This window comes from Scaptodrosophila lebanonensis, unplaced genomic scaffold, assembly GCF_003285725.1.
Source record: "Scaptodrosophila lebanonensis strain 11010-0011.00,11010-0021.00 unplaced genomic scaffold, SlebRS2 tig00000001-arrow-pilon, whole genome shotgun sequence".
NCBI classification, from domain to species: domain Eukaryota; kingdom Metazoa; phylum Arthropoda; class Insecta; order Diptera; family Drosophilidae; genus Scaptodrosophila; species Scaptodrosophila lebanonensis.
This window is the reverse complement of record NW_022060529.1, coordinates 11,468,618-11,490,865: the sequence shown is the minus strand read 5'-3', so window position 1 is coordinate 11,490,865 and position 22,248 is coordinate 11,468,618. Positions and strand designations below refer to the sequence as shown.

At 35.1% G+C, this 22,248-nt stretch overlaps 2 long non-coding RNA genes across 2 annotated transcripts; both read right to left on the bottom strand.

Moving 5' to 3' along the window:
• Positions 1-879: 879 nt before the first annotated feature.
• Positions 880-2,945, bottom strand: LOC115633749. The gene is made up of 3 exons (XR_003996389.1): positions 2,639-2,945; positions 1,131-2,554; positions 880-1,036 (listed from the first exon to the last, which is right to left on the bottom strand). It is a non-coding gene; the product is annotated as an uncharacterized LOC115633749 (long non-coding RNA).
• A 3,600-nt stretch (positions 2,946-6,545) lies between these two features.
• On the bottom strand, positions 6,546-21,747 carry LOC115634587. The gene is made up of 3 exons (XR_003996447.1): positions 21,707-21,747; positions 6,785-6,908; positions 6,546-6,730 (listed from the first exon to the last, which is right to left on the bottom strand). It is a non-coding gene; the product is annotated as an uncharacterized LOC115634587 (long non-coding RNA).
• Positions 21,748-22,248: the final 501 nt, after the last annotated feature.

The window sequence follows — 22,248 nt, the reverse complement described above, 5'->3', positions numbered from 1 at the left end:
ACACTGGTGTTTGTCGTAAGAACAACAACGCCAAACTCAACGCAAGCCAACGCTTGGCCGGTATGACGGTGTTATTCTGATGCCAAACCTACGTGACCTTGTCTTCATTATGAGCCGTGGCCAGGCGGCAATTACAGAAAATTAACCCAGCCTGTATTCCTAAGCACCCCATAACGCAAACAAAAAGTCTTTAGAAACCAATGATATTGAACTTTTTTACTATTTGAATGCCTACATTATCCGTGGTCAGTAGTCAGCTCTTAAAGCCGATCGTACTGAATTCCTATGCGTCTAATTGCAGAAACTCATATAATAAAAATAGAAAAAGGAATTGGTATCGCTTTAATTCCTATCAGCCGTGGCCTGCTGACATTTCAAAGAAACTATTCACCAGTATTCCTATGCGTCTGACAGTCACCAAAGCGGTACACAAGAAAGGACAGAAGAAATGGTTATAGATATACAGTGTCATTGCAATTTAAACAGTAGCCGTGGTCAGGCGTACCCTCTGTAGAGAACCAATCCCCTGCAGTCCAATGCGTCTAACTGCTAAATATACCTAAATGACGTTAAAAGAGATTTATTTTTCCTTACGATAGTTGCAATTAAAAGAAAACATAGCGATAACGATAAACAAAAATGTAGCTAAACTACAAAAGGGAAAAAGAAATTTAATTGCGACTAACGTACGAGAAGCTATTGTTGGAAAAGACTAAAGATTTTACTGCAGAAAAGAATAAAAAGTGTATCAGTCATATTTATGTTCTTGTGAAGCCTAACATTTGAAAGCCAAAAATACGAAATAAAATTGACAACTAAAAGTTGGGCTCCACACGTTGGGCGCCAAAATAATAAATGAAATTATAACTGTAACGGGTATAGACAATAGCCCATTAGTGTAGGCGAGGTGGTGGGTGTAAGATTGAGAGCGCACGCTAGTATGTTCCGGCTCGGGCTCGTCGGCTAATGGGTGGTGTTCGATGACTCTCATATCTTACGGCCTTTTAATTAGCTTATTATTTAAAAACAAAGCGTGCTATCGGAAAAGCCATAAAAATCGGTAAGTTGACACAAATAGGACAAAAAGAAGAAAGCTGGGTTTGCAGATCACAGGACACAAGTGGACACACCTTTGGTATTCCTCTGTTGACGTTGAGGAAGTATTGGCCCACCCATCCTTGGTCATTCATATCCTAAAACAATTATGCGAATGACCCCTTCAAACCTCTACATGCTGCGGCTAGCGGAAATCATAAGACCGGAAAATTTAAGCAATCATTATAATGTTTTTATTAAAAACTAAATTCATTGAACACCTTGTCTTTTCGAAGTTCCATATATAACCTAACTTTATCCAACGGCAAGTTAAAACTAGTTTTCAAGTCTTTCGCCTTAACCTTTACGACGAAATCAAGCCTATGAACATTTCTAATTAAATATCTAGTAGTAAAAAAATATATATATAAGTAGGTATAGCAAAGTGAGTAGAGCAATTGGCGTGGCTGGAAGAAATGGTTATTTATATTCAAATATTAAAGAAATTAGGGTAAGAAAATATAAACAAATATTTGAATTATATAAATTCATGCATTTTCCCCTTTTGGGATGTTTATGTGCGTGCCGATAATAGGAGAATTATGAAACAAAAGCCAAGACTTGGCATAAAGGCGTTAAGTTTGTTTTTATGCCTAGCAGGCAAGCCTGTGTTCCAATTGAACAGCTGATCACTTCCGTACGCATGCACGCAAGTAAGTATGAAAAATAAAAATTAAAACGGCTGTACTTACAGTTTTTGTCCAACGTCGAAAGATCTTTCGGGGGGGACGCGCTGTGTGGGCTCACCGCTGCTTGCATGCATAATTTTTTTGTACTAAAGTTTATGTTCGATATTTACTGGGTGGGCTTTAACGTGTTTTTTTTTAAACAAACCAGAAAAAAAATTGTCGCCATGCACATACACATTTGTAGCTAACGAATTTTGCTTTGTGTATTATTTTTTTTTGTTTTCACTTAGGTATATTCTTTCCCACTTCATCACGCCATGCCGAGTTGCTTTGCTCGCGTGGTTACACATATGTACATTTAAATTTGGATTTAACACAGGGGAAAAAAAAATTAAAGAATAATAAGCGCACTAGAGAAGTTCATTTTTGCGCTGGACACATATATAAATATATATGTGGATATATATATAATGTTGCCTTTAAAGGTTGGGGTAGGCTAATTTATGCCTTTTTCTTTCCCACGGGCCTCCAACCAACACAACGGGGCTTTGCCAATTGCCCAGGCACAGGTTTCACCGAAGACAACACAAAAAAATCACTCGCACTCCGTTATTAGGCGACGTCCGTCATAGACGATATGACCCACGAAACTGCAGAGACGGTTCTTCTCGCCGTTCCAGTGGCCTGATCGGAAAGCCGATCTTACCTCTGGCACGCCTTCGTCTGGCGTACCCCTCCCTTAGCCTAGTCGCTGCATTAGCATGCGCGCATCAAAGCGACAGGCAAAGGTTAATGCCCTATTGGATTGGACTAATTATTAAGTGCCAATTCTGCACGAAAACAATGTAAATCGAAAAAAATGTGAATTAGAATTTGCATTCCAAATGCGAAGAAACGAGAAAAATAAAATTTACCCGATGTCCGGAAGTGGCACCATGCAGAAAAATCCTTTCGACAATAGAATCCTCCAATTTAGTTTTCGCCAATTTATATACTTTTTTATTCGCTGTTAATACTATCGTTGCTGTATTAGGTTGTAGGTTATAGGTACAAATATAATCTGTATAACCAAAAAGTTGATAACCCCGTTAGCGTGGATAATGCACAACCTTCCTCTAGGCGATCTCGAAGTAAAAAGAAAGATCCGGATGCTAAGGCCAAGCAAGAAAACTTTCTTTTACGGAAATTGCTTCACACCTCTTTTGACAATTTCCTTTCGACAGGTCAAGGTTAAAGAAAGGGCCACTGACAACTCGCAAATATTGCCACTGTGCAACAATGAAAATAAACAATAGGTGGCCGATAGCCGTGCGGTTGCAGAAAATTAACTCCCTTTAAAATAAGTAAAAACAATTGAGAAAATTTGTTTATCTTGTTAACTAAGGCCAAAAAAAAAATGTGATCGTAGGCAGTTGACGCTAAAACATAACGCTAATTCAAATCGTAACTACACAAGCAGTGTGTGTACATAAGCAGCCGAAGCACTGCTTGACCAAGGTAGTGCAATAAAAAAAAAATACGATATTCACTGCCAGCGTCGTTACAACGTGGTGTGGCATGCTTGATATAAAAATTAGTTTGATTTAGTTAAGAGTTGTTGGCAAAAGCGCTAATGAGCTGCTTTTTTACTGTTTGGTTTTGATCAGCTCCACCGAAATGACATCGAAACTTTTTGTTGTTGCGCAACTTTGCACGCCAGCAAAACTTTCAGTTTAATGAACTAATCACCACAGTCACCAATTGGGGTTACAACTACTAATTAATTTACATTAGTAAATTGCGAGCGTGTAATTAACTTTTATTGGTGTGTATATATGTATATATAGTCGTATAGCAGTATAGCAGTAACAACAGTATTAGATACAGCAACAACATAGCTGGATGTAGAGAATATATATTGTAGTTATACGCTAATCACACAATGGAGACGCATTTGCTGAGCACTTTTGTCAACGTTGCTTAATTAGAAATGCGCCTGCAGCAGCAATAACGAACCCGCTTTCACATCGTACACACAGTAGGAAGAAAGCAAAGAGTGAAGGAGGAGGACAATATCGAGTTGCAAGAAATGCAAGAAGTGAAGAAAGAATATGCTCGCAACACAATATTCATACCAAGTATATTGTAGTTCGCAGACTCTTGGCACATTTGTCTACACAACTTGGGAACGATAATTTGCGAAGCAAAACGAAGCGGGCAACACTCTCGGAGGATTAATTTAAACGCGAAAAGTGAAAGCTCGCCTCCCGCAACCATTGAATCTGTGGCCAAGCAGGGGGATGTGGGCGCCTCAAATTTATGTTATATATTTTCAAAATTATGTATTCGGCATTTTGTGCATTGGGACAGCAGTAAACGAAGACATTTCCAAGAGTACTGAAACTGAAATGAGGTTTTTCGCTTGAGAGAAATGGGAGCAATGTGGCACAAAATGCAGCAAAATGATGTCAAAAGAATTTAGCTCTTGAGCTATGAACTTAATATATGTATCTATCTTAATTTGTCCTCATAGCTCGGCAACGCTGAAAAAGGAATTCATAATAAGTATAAGATAAAAAGTCTGTCTGGCTCATTTGAAATTTCCTGGAACTAATCACCATTTCAATTTTACAAGTATTTTTAAATACTGTTCAAAAGACGGGACTTTTCAGGATATGCAATATTGAATATTCACTTAAAGAAACTTGTTTTATTTATTTTAATTTTTAAAGAGCACAGTCTAAGTCCGCTGCAGACTCCCAAAAAGAAACGCACTGAAGCCTCGGGAGAAATGATCTGCCAGCGCAGTACTTGAGCTAGGGGAACAGCAAATTCTATCGACCAGGGGATTGTCCAAAAGCATTAAATTTTGGAGAAGTCTAGAGTCTCATTAAGGGAGATACACTAAATAATATATTTTTATCTTTTTCAAATGTTTGTTTACCCTATTTTGCAAGTTTTTACTTATTATATTATGTTTCTTAATCGGCTTCGAATTCAAGACATTAAGAACCAACATTTGAAGACGGTTTTAAAACACTTTTTATGTCTTAAGTTTAAAGCTCAAACTTTAAAACCCGACTCACAAATTTTACAACTTAGCGGATTATTTACTTTACGTTAACTGTCTAGTCCCTTCCCATAGACATACTTTTAACATACCATATATAAATGGGCTGTATTTGTATCTCGTTTTATTTGCAGTATGTTAAAGGTCTATTTGGCACACTAGTTTTATTTGCCAATGCGATTCTAGCCTAGTGGAATGTTTAATTTTTAAAATGAACAGCACGAGGCTGACGTGTGTTAAATATTGTCACTAGCCTGCAGCAAAATAATGACACCTCCAACACAAAAACGAAAATGAAGAGTACAACCAGAAAAAAGGCACAACGAGCAAAATACACACACACACATACTATATATGTTGCCCAAAAATGTTGGACGTACATTTTTTTAATGCATGTATGTATGGGTTCCAGCATCCCAATTCAATGGCAGGCAGGCAGTCTGTCGCTGCTAGCAGTCCTACGTCTATATGTGTATGTGTGTGCGAGGAAAGTCGTTAGCAAGTGCAACGGTACAAAATATAAAAAAGGAACAACAAAAAATGCGCAAACAACAACATCAACCCAAAACGGTTGCTAAACAACTTTTCGTTATCTCCTCATGCTGTTGTTGCCTCCATTGCGTTTTGTATATCGGGTGTTTATAAACGTATTTGGTGCTCATGCATTTGCCGCATGCAAATATTTGTGTGCATGTGCGTATGTAGGTATGAGTGTGTGTGAGTGTCTGTGTGTGTCATCTGTGGGTGTATGTGGCTGCTTCCATGTTTTGCGCTGAACCGCAACTCTGATTTAATTTTTTGAAATTGTAAGCCACTTCTCTTATTTCGTTGTTGCCGCTTTTTCGGTTGCATTCAAAATTAGTCGCTTGTAGCCGTTGCGGTTGTCAACTTGTTGTTATTGTTGCTGTTGCCGGTCGGCCAACTGTTTTCATTTTCAGCTCTTTTGCAGCTTGTTTGTGCGATTGCTTGTGCCTGTCTGTGTACTTGTATCTGAGTGTATAAAGATACATATTTTGTAATTAACTCGGCACACGGTAGAAGGCCAAAACTGCTGGCACGCAATTTTAATGTCGCCCTAGGGGGAATTTAATTAATTTCCTTTTGCTCGAAATTGAAGTCTCCACTTTAAACTTTTTAGCTACAGCTTTTCATGAATGTGGCTAAGTGCACTATATTAGTAGCAAATCAGTAGAGTTTTCCCACAACCGACATCAACTGGCAACTTTTTTCGAAAGCAGATTTTTGGGCCACATAATAAAAAACAAAATCATTAACGAAACGAGGAGAACAGCTAAAACAAATTTCAAATTTAATTTCTAAGGGATCTATGTATACTTGTATGATATACTATATGTACATATCAGTGAACCGATTTGTAGGGATGAGAAAGGTCTACATGCCATGTTTTGGGTTCCTAGTTGTTGTGCTTTAAAAGTTCCCACTGCTCATATGGAAATACAGACGAACGAACAAGGGAATTATGTAAGATAATAATAAGAAAAAAATAACAAAAAATTAAAGAACACTATTACATATAGATAAATGAATTTAAAATGTATATATAAAAATAATTAAGGAAAAAACAAAAGGCAAAAAAGTTGTGGATGCATTTTTAAATACAGTGCAAAAAAATGAGTGCAATACTTTATGCATAACCCTTAAAAATTATACGAATCCTGCATTTTTAAATTTGGCAAGCACTTTTTTATAGTAAGAAAAAATTCTAAGAAATCACAGAAATTGTGCAAATATATACATATACATAACTACATTTGAATATAAGAGCATTGAATTGCCAGTTAATTCATTAACTATGCTATTATCAACAGATTTTGCGGCTTGGAGAAAATTATAATTATTTTTATTATCCCGACACCATGTCATCGCCGCCTTCCGCTGTTAATTTCTTCCTTTGCAATTCCTTTTCAGCTGTTTCCGGATTGGCAAGGTAATAATGCTAAGTTAAGTATACTTCGTTGAGTTGCTGTAGCTGATTGGGTCAAATACTTACCTTACTTGTGTAGTGTTTGCGTAGTGATGTTAATAAACATTAAAATTTTGATTTTGACTCAAGCGATTGCTTCGTCTTCCATTATTGTTATAGTCCAAGCATCGGTCCTTTCAACATTACTAACCTAAATGACAGTCCGTCAAGATTAGTTCAGAAAATTACCAAAATCTACGAAATATGTCAAAGTAAGTTGTAATTTGTATTTGAACAGTAAATTTATGTAATGGCAGTTAATCAATCACCCATCGGGTTGTACATTTTTCTTTTCTTCTTTTTGTTTCTGATATAATAAGTTCTTAATTAAAATGTAATTTTCTCCCCTACATTTACTATTGTTTAGTTTGTTAGATCTAGAACGACTATGACTAAATTTGACTGTGAATCGGGATATAGCTGGCCAACTTGTCGGAGGCATTAATTAACATTTTTGTTCATTTATTTTTTGAAGCTTTCATATCTTGTAAGAGAAATCTGTATCGAAATGAAAAAAGTTAAAGTATAAATTTTGTTAACTTTGCAAATATGTATGAAAAATCGATGAATTTATATTTAACTTTTACATACATACATCTAAACCTTGGCGATTCTTATTTTAAATTGTCTTCATTTTGGACATTCACTATTAGTTTTTGCAGATCGAATTTGCAATTTTTTATCAGTGTTTCTAATTGATTCTTTTTTGTGTTTCAATTATAGGTTTTTGTATGCCAACAATTCTATGATGTTCTTTCAAATTTATGATTATTGTATTCCAAAAATTGTATAATGGTTTACAATTTTAGTAATTGTTGTGCATTTTTAAGGACACTTAGTTTTTGTAACTTGTATAGCTTCATATTGTTGACTGAAAAATGAATACAAGTAAATAGGCTCTACTGCAAATGCCTTTTTTAAGAGAGAGTTGACCAAAGTCGACCCACACATTTAAAATCTCATATTGGTTATTGTAATTGCTTAAGAGAAAGTGGATATTTACTATTGGCATTATTGTTGAAATTGCTACTCTTCTTTATATTAAGCCCAGACAAATTCAATTATTTCTATATATAGTATGTACATATGTGTATGTGTGTTTGAAAGTAATTATGCAAACATCGATCAAATTAGGCAACTTAATAATGCAACGAGCCAGTCGCTGTGCAATTAAAACGGAAATGAAATTTGTTATTTAATATGCGAAAGCAAAACGCAAATCAAAATCCAAATGCATTTGTAGTGAATAGGAAGAAGTGTGAACGCGATAGTATGCGGCGACTTTGAATGCGGCGCATAATGTATGGCGCCCAAATTACAGGCTATAAAACAAATACTAGTTTAATAACGCACACACACACACTCACACATACAATGCCATGCATACATGAACACAAAAGCCACACAAACGCGCACCAAATATCCGAATACCAACAAAAACAACGCGCTGCCATCATAAATATAAACTAACATACAAGTTTAATATAAATGAACACATACAAATGTATGTATGTGGGTGTGTTTCTGTGTGTGTGTGAGTGTGTGTGTGTAAGCGCGCGTGGTCGTTGTGGCTTTGCGGTTACAACATGTGCCTTGTTGTATATCCCTTCGTATAGGAATATGTGTTTGTGAATCTGCCACTCTCCCTGTTTTCATGCCAAATAAGCTTTCATAAATAATGAAAAGTGCCACTGTGGATGGCTAAAATGCTTCAGCAGCTTGTACAACAGTAGCAACAACAACAACAACAACAACTATACTATACTATACTATATGTATGTAACTACAATGTTACATCACCAGCAATGAACCAACGCCGAAGCGCACAAATTAGTAACCAAGGATTACCGGCAATTATTTTCATTGTATGCATGCATTTGCCGCCATTATTTTGATTGCTTCGTTTGCTTGACCACACAACACCACACCAGACCGGAGCAGACCAGAACCATCCACACCAGACGCGACCAGACCATGTTGCACACTGTGAGCACATCAAGGGCGCCATGCTCGAGCTTAGAGCTCACTGCCTGAATGAACCACAATTTTTCACAATGACCCGTTCCAAACGCATGATTGCCCATGCAATGAATGCTTATAAGTATATACATATGTATTTAGTTATATATATATGCGCTTGTAAGGTAAGTATGTGCTTTAAAAAAACTGTGCTAGATTATATAGATTGTTGTAACATAAATATATTGATGATAATCTTATGAATTGTATTTAAATTACAAATGACAAAACAGAGATCTTTCTTTTACGCACATTCACGAATCAAATCTGCTGGCACAGTTTTTGCCATATACTCGTATGTATTTAGTAGTAGGCGTTATTAGAGCTCTACTTTGACCTAAATTATGTGACAAAGTAGGCCAAATCACGGCTATTGCTTTTTGGCATAATAATTAAAAATTGGGTCATCATGGCCACCATACATTAAAATTGAAAAGGCAGAACTGCCGCAAGTGCAGCAATAGTGGCGGTATGGAGAGCATTTAGTTCAAAAAACATGTTCGATACAAATGAACAAAAGTATTTAGAATTAATGGGAATAATGAACTCATAAAAGTTGCTGCGAAATTACAGCTCGATCGTTAAATATTCCAACATACTGCAACGTTCACAAATAAATTTTTTCCAGCCAACAGGATACCAATACTACAGTAACCAACCTTAACTGCGGCTTCCAAAAAAATATAAGATTAAAAATGATATTAATTCGACGAAATGGAAAAAAAATTGTCTGCACATTGTCAACAAACACTATTGAAAAACAATACTATAAAAAAATGTTTGTTTATGATTTTAATCGATAGTTAAAAAGAAAATCAGTTTTTATTATAATAAGCCGTAAATCGATTGTAATGTACTCTAAAAAATATATATTAAAAAACGTTTGTTCTAGGCTTAAACAACATTTGATGCATTGCACAAGTACGAGTCATTTTTTTAAAGAAATACAAGTATATGTACCGGCATAGAATATAGTTTTTACCATTAAAAAAAGGCGTCATTTCCTTAAATTATAGCGAAGTAAATAATTAAAGGAACTCGTTTTAATATCAAGAAAGATTATTAAGTTTATTTATTGACGGGTCATCATAAATAAATTGTCTTTATTAACCAACAAACATTAACATTAACAATTTAACGACCAAACATATATTACAAGAGAAAAGGAAAATAATAAAATGTGTCTAGTTATTAGTCCAAGTTTTTTATTATACACTGAAGCTGTAAAGTAGCTTTAGTAAAAATAATAACTCCATATATATTTTCTGTTCGACTATTTTCTGTGACAAGTAGTATTGCATTAATTGAATAATGATAATTAGTTGATAGCTATGGCGAAGGAATACTATGGCTGCGTTGTGACTGGGTGTTTGAGAAGACGCCTGCCGAGCTCCTATTTCCATGCTTGAGTGTCCAAAGCAACAAGCAATTAGAGGACTTTATTCTTTACTGCAGATACGCAGATACTGAGCTGTTTAAGTAGTTTTGCCGGAAGCGAAAAGGTTACTTCTTATCTACGAGCAACACATACATACACACGTACGAGTACATACAATGCCACGCTTACGCCTATTTAGGCAACGGGCTGGTACAAACTAAAGTAGATTAAAAAAGTTTCAAATTTAAACCGGGTAACGTATTAATTTATTTAAGACCCTCTAAATTATATCCTTTGATGTGAAGCACACATTCCTTTTGCACTGGCTTCTATGAGTGCTTAGAACATGAGCCCACACCCACACACACATAGCAATAGACAGGCACAGATGTGGCCACCCGCTGCTACTTTTGGTGTATGTAATTACATTTTTTGCCATCAAAAAAGACAAAAAGCGAAAGGCAGAAAAAAGTGCGGGACATCCAACGAAAAAGCGCAAAATTACACATGCAGCAAGTTTGTTTTTTTTTTTTCTTCTAGTATAAAGAGATAGCAACAACAGGAACATCAACGAAAATGAGCCGTGCCAGCCAACGTCCGAAGTCAGAAGAGCAAAGCCTGCCAGTCAGCCAGTTGTAACGTATGTGCATCATATGTGTGTATATAACGACCATACACACATATCTATGAGTATGTGTGTGTGCAGCGTAACGGAAATAATGAAATTATTAACACTTGAGTGACTTCCGGCTAAAAACAAAAGCGCAAAACGCGGCAACAGAGGCGGCAGCGGCAGCGGCGGCAGCAGTGGTGGCAGCTATAACGAAATATAAAAAAAATACAGCCGCAAGACAAAAAGCAAAAACTTGCGAAATACATTAAATGAGCGTGGAAGGCATGTAAACGGCCAGCGTGAAAGAACGGGTGACAAGGGTGTGAGTGGAAAACTGGGAGGGGGGTGGAGATGGCGGGGCGTCGCATGGAGAGCCTGAGAAGCGCGCACCATGGAGTAATCATAATTGCAGTGCAAAACTTGGCTCGAGTTTTTCATTTTGCCACAAAACAAAAAGTGTGTGCCAGATACAAAAAAAAACGCCTCACGCTTTACTCCATTTCAACACACACTCTCACACACACACACACACACACACACACATACTCGTATGTATGTATAAGCATTGAGTTCTGGCAGGCAACAGACTGTAAATTTTGAAGAAGTCGTAATAGAGCCGTTGGCATATTTTCTATAAACGAATCGTGCGCTGCCGTCGCACTCGCTGCCATTGCTCCCATTGCGGCTGCCACAAACAAAAGTAAAGTATACGTCTAGTTGTACGAAATGCGCAAAGAAAAAACGAAAAATGTACTTAGTTGTACTCACTGTGCAAGGCAGCAAACAGACAAAGACACAAAAATAAAAAATATAAAATAAAACACAACAAAAGGAGTTGACAGCAACTCAACATTTTATGCGCTCACATGAATTTTAGCTTCACTTGTACTTGTACACTTAAGAGCAAGTTGGTTGACTATAACAAGCCACTAATTGGGCCTTTAAGCCAGTTAGTTATACAATCTATAGGAATAACCATTTGACTTTTGATTAAACTGCGTTCAAAACCCCCTCTTTTATCTTCAATTTGCAGGGCATTCAAAAGCTTTCCAAACCGGATTAATTTCACAACATGTCGTGAACACTACGCACAAGAATATGAGGAAGAAAACAGCAGCAGCAACGACAACAACAACATGTGTAGAGGCAGTTGCGTCAACTGCAAATCCTTTTCTATGCTTTGGCTTAATATATGTGATTATATTTTAAGCATATGCAAAATACTTTTTTCAGCTTTTGTCTTTCACACAGCAATTCATGCTCATGTGTTTTCTTATTTTTCCTTTTTACATTTTTTACACCCATTTGCCTGCCAGTGCTCTGAAAACGAAGCTTAAAAGGCATACGAACATGTTAAGCCATACGTGTAGAGTTTATGCCGGTTAGTCAAAGACAAATTTACCTATTGCTGGTGGCAACAACAAGAAAGAAGCTGGGAGTGTATGGTGGAGATTAAAGCGAGGCGTGCCATAAATGATAATGAGACCTCAAGTGGATTTCGCTCGAGCATTCGAAACGAATTGAACTTAGCCAAAGAGATCTGTCATAAGACGCTGCTACAAAAAATGTGCGTCCTTTGAAATACAATTAAAATTATATCTATAATCTGGTAAGGCAGGATTAACTCTGAGCAGCCCTTTGGTGGATTAAGATAAATCTATCCAGCAGCGTTTCTCCAATATCAGCGCTTTTAAATATCCAATTATGGTTTTATGTTATCTCAACGACTTACATTTTTCAAATCCTATATGCTATCCACTGATATTTAAAGCTATACCTTTTTCCATATAATATTTCTATTAGGGTGGTAACAATAATTTCCTTCAACACACAACTACTTGAATATGCTTTAGTCATTCACAAGTCACAAGTTTTTGATATAAAATATAAGTTGAACTATTTTCTCGTCTCGTTGATAGTTTCAACTTCTACACTGTGTATATTTAATATTATTTAATTTCCTGGTAATGCAAATATATTCGGGTCATCTTAATTAAACAGCAATAATATAATTATTAGATAAATTCCCATTTGACATATGAAATGTGTTAGGCGCTAGTATATATATTACTTCCAAGAATTCTATGCAGCGTATTATGATTAGAAAACTTCGAAACTAGTTTTTAAAACATGTGTAAAAAGTGATAAAAACCCAAACATTATTCTTACTTAAGTTATCACAAGTTTTTTCTAATCATGTTTGATATTTTTCAATTCAATCTATAATTAAGGATTAATGACTTCCTTAAGGTCAGAGCCCAAGCGGGGCGTGCTTAATCTAGCTTTGAAAATTATGAACACTGACCCAAAGCATAATATCGTATATCTTGCTTGATATTAAGTAATAAATTACAGACGCGACATGCATGACTAAATATTATGCATAAATAACATAAACTCCCCATTGAGTTGAAACTAGAATCTAGCAACAACAATTGAGAGTAAACTTTCGGAATTATTTTCCACTCACACTTTGCTCGCAAAAATTGCTTCAAAAATTGCCACAGTTTCTTGTTTCATTATTTTCCGTATATTTTTTGTTTATTTTTATAGCTTATTTCCCCCTTGCGCTAAAGTTTTGACTTCCGTTAGCAAGCGCATAAAAATGTTTTTGTTTTGTCTGTCCAAATCCTTACTTGCTGGTTATTGTTGCATTTATTATTCGCTTCCCTGCTCTAGCATTTGTTTATCCTTTTAAAAAGCGACAATTTCATAATGAATTTATTACCACCGAGGCAAAAGGGTAATGCATAACGCACACCACGTCCGACAGCAACAGTAAAAATATACAAAAAAAAGCAAAAAAAAGAAAGCTGAAACAAAAACAGAATTGTTAAAAATAAACTTAAACTAACTTGCACTGCCATGTAATGGAGATGGTCGTGTCTTATGTAAAATAAAACGAACGCGCACACCCACAACCGAATACATAACGAACATTTTGTTGACGGACAACCAATGCCAAACTTTTTAAATGGTTTTTTAATTATGCACTTCATTTTTGAAGTGACAGGCATATTTGTCCATAAAGTTTATTACTGCCATACATTTTCGATTTAAACTTAAATTTGATATTCGTAACTTTATCGTTTACCATAGATCAAAGAAATTGTTATCTCTCTCATTTGCTTTGACGAAAATCGCCTCTCAAATACACAATATTCGACAGAGTTTTATTTTCTGATTCGTTTGTGCTGCTTTCAATTTTGTAATTTTTGGAAAAGTTAAACAAATACCAATCCATGCAAAAGTAAAGATGTAAAGATTAAGTAAAGATGTGACTAATTCTGAGAATCTGAAAAGGTAAAATGATACTTCTATATCAATAAGCGATTGCCAATATACGAATTTTAAGTTAAGGAAATAAAAAGTAATCCATAAAATATAAGTTACTTAGATTTTTAAATTGCATAAATAATTCACCAGCTTCAATTGTTTTGTTAATACTATCTAACATTCAAATGATTTCGACTGGTGCTCATGTGTTGCAAAATAAATTTAAAAATGAAATATGCAAACGATGATACCTGCCTTTTAATGAACTACCATTTTAAATTATAGGAATAGCACTGGAAATGTATGCAGGGAATAAATATATGTATTTTTTGTGAATTTTCTGATTGCGAAGGAATTTTAAATAAAGAGCAATATTGGTATTTGTATGTTCTTTTTGAACACTGACACGTTTCTAATTGCTAAATATATTTCTAATGTAGGCTAAGAAATGTTTGTGAGGTTGAAATAACAAAACAATACACAAATTTTGCTTGTCTATTTTTGGACAGAGCTGCAGCAATTAACGAAAAAGTTTCCCTTCACATACACGTACTAAGGTAATATTTTGCTAACATATTCGTATAAGCTCGTAAACGTTCAACACATTAAATTAGCTTTCTTACAAAACATCGCGCAATTCATGCACACACCATTTACTTCATTTGTTGCCCATTGACATTATAAACGTCGGCAGACCATTGTGTGTGCGTGTGTGTGACAACGCCTTTACACTTAATTAATTAAACTTAATTGAAAATCAAATAAAATGGCAACCAAGTGTAACAATATAAAGGCAAGGGACAAAGGCGTAAACTTGCAATTGATATTGTCATTACGAGGAAATGAGCAAAATAATGAAGTGCATGGCAAGTGCAAGAGTGGGGTCACCAAAATGTCACACCAACACCAACACACACTCAGTCTGCAGCTTACACACATGTGCTCTTACAGGCAGCATCGACGAGACGAGTTCATGCTTGCAGCTGCTTCTGCTAAACGGCTCTATAAAATGCTCGACCAAGACGACAGCTCATTTAAATGTGCTTACACTGGAAAAAACTATTATTTGTTTTTAAATCAGAGTCAAAAGAATATAGTAAATTTATTCATTCTATCACTTTCATATTCCTGCAAAGGGAACTATTGATTGATAAAAAATCTGAACGATTTGAAAAGAAGAACTGATCGAAACAGAGTCTCGACCAAGACGACAGCTCATTTAAATGTGCTTACACTGGAAAAAACTATTATTTGTTTTTAAATCAGAGTCAAAAGAATATAGTAAATTTATTCATTCTAACACTTTCATATTCCTGCAAAGGGAACTATTGATTGATACAAAATCTGAACGATTTGAAAAGAAGAACTGATTGAAACAGATTGAAAGACAGCCAGCAATCGTGATTCGTTTTACTAAACATATACGAGTTCCTTTAAATTATGGTCTACCACACTTCCTTCTGGATAATATCAAGAATCCTTCCTGGTGTAAAAAAATAAAACGTCTTTTAAATGTATTTATTACTTTTAAGTAAATCGCTAAATCAAATGTCTATCGAGCTGACATTTTTCCTGTAGAATCGAATGCTCGAAAGAAAACAGAATTGTTCGCATATTCGAAATGGTTTACCTGTATTTTAAATAAATTGTACAATAAACGTTTTAACTTAATTTAATATACAATTTCTCTAAATTCGAGTTTAAACGCTAATTATTTCAAGTGTTTGTGTATGTGTGTGTGTGTGAATGAGTGAGTTTGTTAATGTTGTTGTAAGCCGCTTGGACTGTCATATTGTCACATAAATGCACAGCAAGTAGTAGTGCCAGCGCCAACAACAACAGCAATACCAACTACACGAGAGCAATGCTTTACAAGTGACAATGAACAAGCAACAACAATACTTGAAACAAGCGACGATGCAACAATTGTCTTTGTTGTCGCCGTCGCGTCGTCGTTTTCGCGTCTGCCGCCATAATAAGGCGCGACATTGTAGTGGATAGTTGGATGGTTGGTTGTTGGGGGTTGTGGGAGATGGCGTGGGCGGCAGTTTGAAGTGCCAGGCATAGACCAAAAGTGTAAAGTGCACTTGTGCTCATGTATTGTATTTGGTGTACCATTTTCGTTGAAATGATGACAATTTCAATTGCTGTTGTAGCATTTGTAAATGGCAGCATTAAGAACAACAACTATAATGGCACAACTAAACGCAGCAACAGTTGCCAAACACAAAATACACAATCACATACAGAACTATGTGATATAGTAAGTCCCAGTAGAAACGAGCATCAGCACCTTGTCGACGATTTTGGAGATGAACATCCGCAAAACTAATTTATGTGTTATACTTTCAGTTTCTGGAAACTGTAAGGGTATATTTTTCCTTTTTTTTACAGGGCCTTTTGCACTGAGACTTTACAAAATTTTTGAATTAAAAGCTAAGATATTAGCACCAAAAAGATGTTTAGCATTATCTTCTCCTCACAAAAGTGTACAATTTGTGGGTGGACAAATTTGGCCACGTATGACCGACTGCAAAACTATGAAAGAAATTTTTCCTAATTTGTATCAGATCTTACGAACCTTATTCGACTTATATACTGGTATGATTCGCGGTAAGCCATAGCTTCGACTCAGCCGAAAAAACCTTAGTTCGATGGTTTTTCATTTATAGTTTGTATTTATTCAATTTTTTTTTGTTCAAAGGCTAAATCAAGTATATAAGTCTCTATGAAAAACTATGATATTTTTGATCTCATTGTAAGGAATTAAGCTTTATTAAAGTCTTTATGAGATCATATAGTTCTGTAATTGCTTTTATTTGTTTGAAATAAATAAAAAGAATATATTTATTCTTCTTTTGATACAGAATATATTTATTATTCTTATTTATAGCCACTTTCTTAATAAACTACAATCTAAGTCGATCAGCAACCGCGGAAAGCGTGCACTCTAAGCGCCTATTTACCCTCGTAAGTACTAAAGGGATGTTGGCCTCGTTGTTTGCAACAACATGCGTTGTAGATGAAATTAGTCAAATGTTGGAAGACAGCGGTAGCACACAAGCTGCAACAACAACCACTTCAAGCTAAAATGTTTACATATTGCACCATTAATGGGCCATGTCGATACATCAGCAAGGTGGCTGTCAATTAGCTGCAAGGCTATAATTGTGAAATTTCCGCACTTAAAGCCACACACACACACACACACTCACATATACATACGCACACTTTAAAAGGCAATCAGCAATTTGGCAAATGAAAAAGTCAAACAAAATGACCAAGGGAGAGAATAACAACAACAGCAACAAAGAAATTTATAAAACGACAACAAAAATACAAAATTAATTACCAGAATGCAAATTAATTGCTGTCCGTTTTCTTGCTTTCAAGTTGGCAAACGCATAAATCTTGTCTGCAAGCCAACGAGCAACGCTGACGACTGCTGCGGGGCTCACACACACACACACACACACACACACACACACACACACACACGTACACAAAGGGACCCAACAGAGCCAGACGCTAGCTCACACACTCCCCAGTCAAATGCAATGACAAACAAATTGCCGTGCGCCGTTGCCAACAAGAAAAGAAAACAAAACAAAACAAAAACGAACAGAAAAAATGCACCGAGAGGAAACCAAAAATCTAGTTGAGGGTGGCAATAATGCCGGCACGCGCAAATGAATTGCTTGCCGAGCACACACACACACACACACCGACGTGGAGTGGAAGGCAATACAGATGGTTGCGTGACAAATTAAAATTTCGATGTCACGCAAATCACGATTGTTATACATATACATACTTTTATAATTTATTTCAATTAAAATGCTTCAAATTATAAAAATACCTATAAAAGAAAATGCACAATATAAATTCGAATACAAATTCATTATAATGGCGCACTGTTTCGCCTTAAAATGGAACTGAGTTGGATTTGCTAAAGTATTTTTATTTTTTATTATATTTATGCATATGATATGCATAAATTATTACTTGAACGTATCGTGCATTTTCTAATCAGCATTTTAATTTTAAATTTAAGAAATGTTGTAGAGAATTACATCTCCAGGCTAACATTACACTATTTAATTTATTCCGAATCTATTTATTTTACCTTCAAAGATTGTATACCTAAGGCGAAAGCTAGTTTTATAATAATATTAATTTTAATACTTATAAAAAAATTGGCATAGTTGTATTATGTAAGCCGAAACATCGTTTTAGTTGAAAATATATGGCATAGCGTTAAGAAATTAAAAAATTAGAGCGTTAACTAAAGTAACAAATATAAACCTAAATCATTGCCTTAATAAGCAAATAAGCGGAAATAAACATGAACTATGTAAGATTATATATAGTATGTATAATAGTTGTTCATTGTTAACTCCTTTTCAGTTTGGTGATCCCTTCCCCCCTTACACTCACGATGGCTGCACATCTCTAAGGAGTTGACAGCTTCCGACAGTGGGAAAAAGGTGTCAATCTATAGCACGTCATGTCATTCATCTGTACTGAATCATAGTATGGCGAGTTGAAATTATTACACCGATCCAAAAACTGGAGCGTGGAGTCCCATATAAAACGAATATTATTCTTACTACACTGTAAATTAGCTATTGAAATCAAAAATATCAACTATCAACTATCATTTAAAAATCAATTGAACATTTCTTTGTATGTTTGCTTATAACCTTCATAACATGGCGTATACGCAATGCCATATTACGCATACACCACTGAAAATTTCTCAGCTTATGTTTATTACAGCCACATGGCTTATGTCTTTGCTTTAGTTGTTGTTGTTCTTCTTCGCCGTGTATAAAGAAAAAACCTGGAATAAATTTGTAAAAAACAAAAACATAAACCGCTACAAATTTAAATGCATATGTCGCTTACACTGCTACGAGTATAGCCGCAGTTGTTTTTATTGTTCTTGTGAGCTATTTAAATATATACCCATATGTATGTATATGTATGTATGTATGGCTTTTATGCGACAATTGCTGTTGTTGTTATTGCGACCTTTGGTGCTACTGCAACTGCTGAGCGAAAATTGTATTGCGGCCAATATGGTAAATTGCCTTGAATCTACCTTAAAACCATATTTCAACACTAGATTACACAAACAAGCAGTGCCGCGTGGCTGCTGTTACAGCAACTGTTGTTGTTATTGTTGCTACTGCTACTGCTACTGCTGTTGCTACTACACTGCGGTACGCCATTACACCAAAATAATATCATAAAATTTCGCGCAAACAAACATACCTACACATGTATGAACACTAGCCAACATGGTGCATTGGGCCAATACAAAATGTTGATTAAAAGCCCCCTAAAAACTGGAGACAAAACTTAACTTAACCGAACTATCGCTTTTTCAAAATGTCCTGTGATGTGTATTAGTTATTGAGTATGAAAACTACAACCCTTTTAACCAAAATATAGTTTATCAGGCAGAAGGAAGCATCTCCCTTTTATTTATACATGTTTATAATTTAAAAGTTTAGCTTATTCAGTTTAAAAATTTTGTTTCTAAAACTTGTGTTTATAGTCTATTAACTCCTCTGACTACTCTTGGCTATATTCTAGACATAGTTACCCGAGTGGCAAATAAAATACCCCGATCGTGTCGGAGGGAGTCTTACAGCTCTAGTTCATATTATGTTTCCTATGTCCACAGCTTATGTTTGTCTGCATAAAATAAAGTCTTAAAAAATAAAAGAAATACTCTGTAGTTTCATCGAAATTAGTAATGTTTTCTATTTTCATTATTTTAAATATTGTTGTTGGGGTGAAATGTTAAAGTTTTTAGTTACTTTTACAAAATTGAAATCAAATCATTGAGGCATTAACTTTAAGCGATGGTTATTCCTTCAACTCTCTACAGAATGTAAACAATAAAATGTAAATGTATTGAGGGCATTAGTAATTAATTGACTCAAGAAGAATTATAAAGTCATCTTCTTTCCCTTTTTTTTTTTTTGAAACCCCGTCTTATGAATAGTTTTGATAAAGTCATGTGGATACAAATATTGGTACTTCTCTGAAAAGGATAATAACAAACTAATAAACAAACTACGAATATGTTCTGTTTAAGTCCAAGATTTTGTCGTTTAGTGTTCAAAAATACAACGTACACAGAACATGTATATGTGTATGTGCATATATGCCTTTCCTGGTATTTTAACCATCGTTTTAGCGCCAGCGGCATAGCTTGGGGCGACCATCACGAAAAATGGCGCACACACACACACGTGTACACACACAGCCAAGGGCTGGCCAGTGTCAGTACATAAAATGCAGGCAAATACATTCTCGAGAATAAAGCCACATACCCATATGTACAATGTAGCATGTACATATGTACATACATATCTATATATGTATGTATGTATGTAAAGACTCGCACAAAACTACAAACAGGCATGCGAGCAAGCCAGCCAGCAGCTGACAATGATTACATAGCTACATACATACTATAGATGTATGTACATAGCGTGTAAGTTCGGTTATTTGCCATTTTGTGTTGCGGTTCTTGCTGAAATGTGTCATTAAAGTTCGTGAAAAGAATAATGAAGCTAAAGCTTAGATTTCTACACGAAATCGCGAGTACACCCACCCAGCAAAAAGGCTTCATAAATCAAGCGAAACCTGTCAGAGTTCAGCGTTGACGGAGCTACCTGTGTGCAAGTCATATACGAAATGTCCTTTAAACAAGGCCAACAAAGAAATGCAACAATGCAGAAAATGTGCTGCATAACAAATGCCTCATTAGCCTGCTGCAAGACGTACAAACACACACACACACACATATATATATATATATATATACGGACACACAGGTACATCATGCTCTACGAAATTACAAAGCAGTGCCGCTTGTATTTTTTTTTTTTTTTGTCCTGTAATCGTTTACCTTTTTTCCATCGTACTACATTTTTGCATAGAAAATTCAACTTTTGCCAAACTAACGATGAACTACAATATGCAAATTCATTTAACATGCTGGCACATGCACAAACACATACAATCAAATGCCATATACTTGAACAAGACTGCACACTAAATCATAACAATGTTCACATAAATGGTGACAATTCCAAGTTTACTGGTAAGAGTAAAAAGCAACCAGAAATTAACCCAATTAATTTTATTTTTATAACGTTTTTAATTATTTGAATTAACAAATTACAAATTAGGAATAAAAAAAAAAATAACAGAACTCCAATTCATATTTAATTAATTAATTTGGTCAATTTTAGTTCTGCTCTGCTGAAAAGCTATCATAAGATAGTGCTACTTTGAATACGAAAAAATATATATCCAGGTAATATCATGGGTACAGCCAAGGGACCAAGTAAATGGCATGGAAATTAATTGTACTTTATAGATGGGGAAATTAATGAAAATACATTAATGTACTTTATTCTCAAAGACAACTAAAGCCCCGACCAGACATGCACACCAATGCATATCTATTATTTTACAAGTTGACTTTAAAAAGTAAACGCCTAAAACGTTCGTTTAACGTTAAACTATATTTTAGTATAACATTAATATTAGTTAAATCTAAATTTACATATTATGTGATGAAATTATCTGCCTGTCTGAGGAAAGCTTAAGAGTATATTAGAATAACTTAGATGCTTACGTTTGTAATGGAGAAATAAAGCTTAAGCCGGTCCATTTAAAGAGATTTTAGCCTGGTGGTTAAACAAAATGATGCAAATCCAATCGAGAAATAATTCAAAAAGGAACACTTACTTTTTAATCGGGAATTTCTTCCTTACTCTAGTCAAATTCAACTAAAGAACATACATTTTTAAAACTCTCTGATTTTTATTGACGTAGGAAAAGGTAATGAGATTACTGAATTGTTTTTTCTTTACATTTCTTTTACATTTAAGAATATGCCAACCATTGAGATAATGCTTGTGCAAATTAGAGTTAAAAAATAATTTGTAAATACAATTTTCTTCTAGCTTCTACAATCACATTACCTGTGTCATTTAATTCGAACTGAAGCCAGTTCAGTTCAGTTTCTAAATATATAACTATCCAGCAATATGTGTGACAAATCGAACTTATCTGCGCTGGATCTATCCTTTATAAATAATGAGCAATTTGTGAGTATCCTGTGCAATTGCCAATTCAGTTGTTAAACTAACCATATTTTCGCAGAGGAGTTGCTTC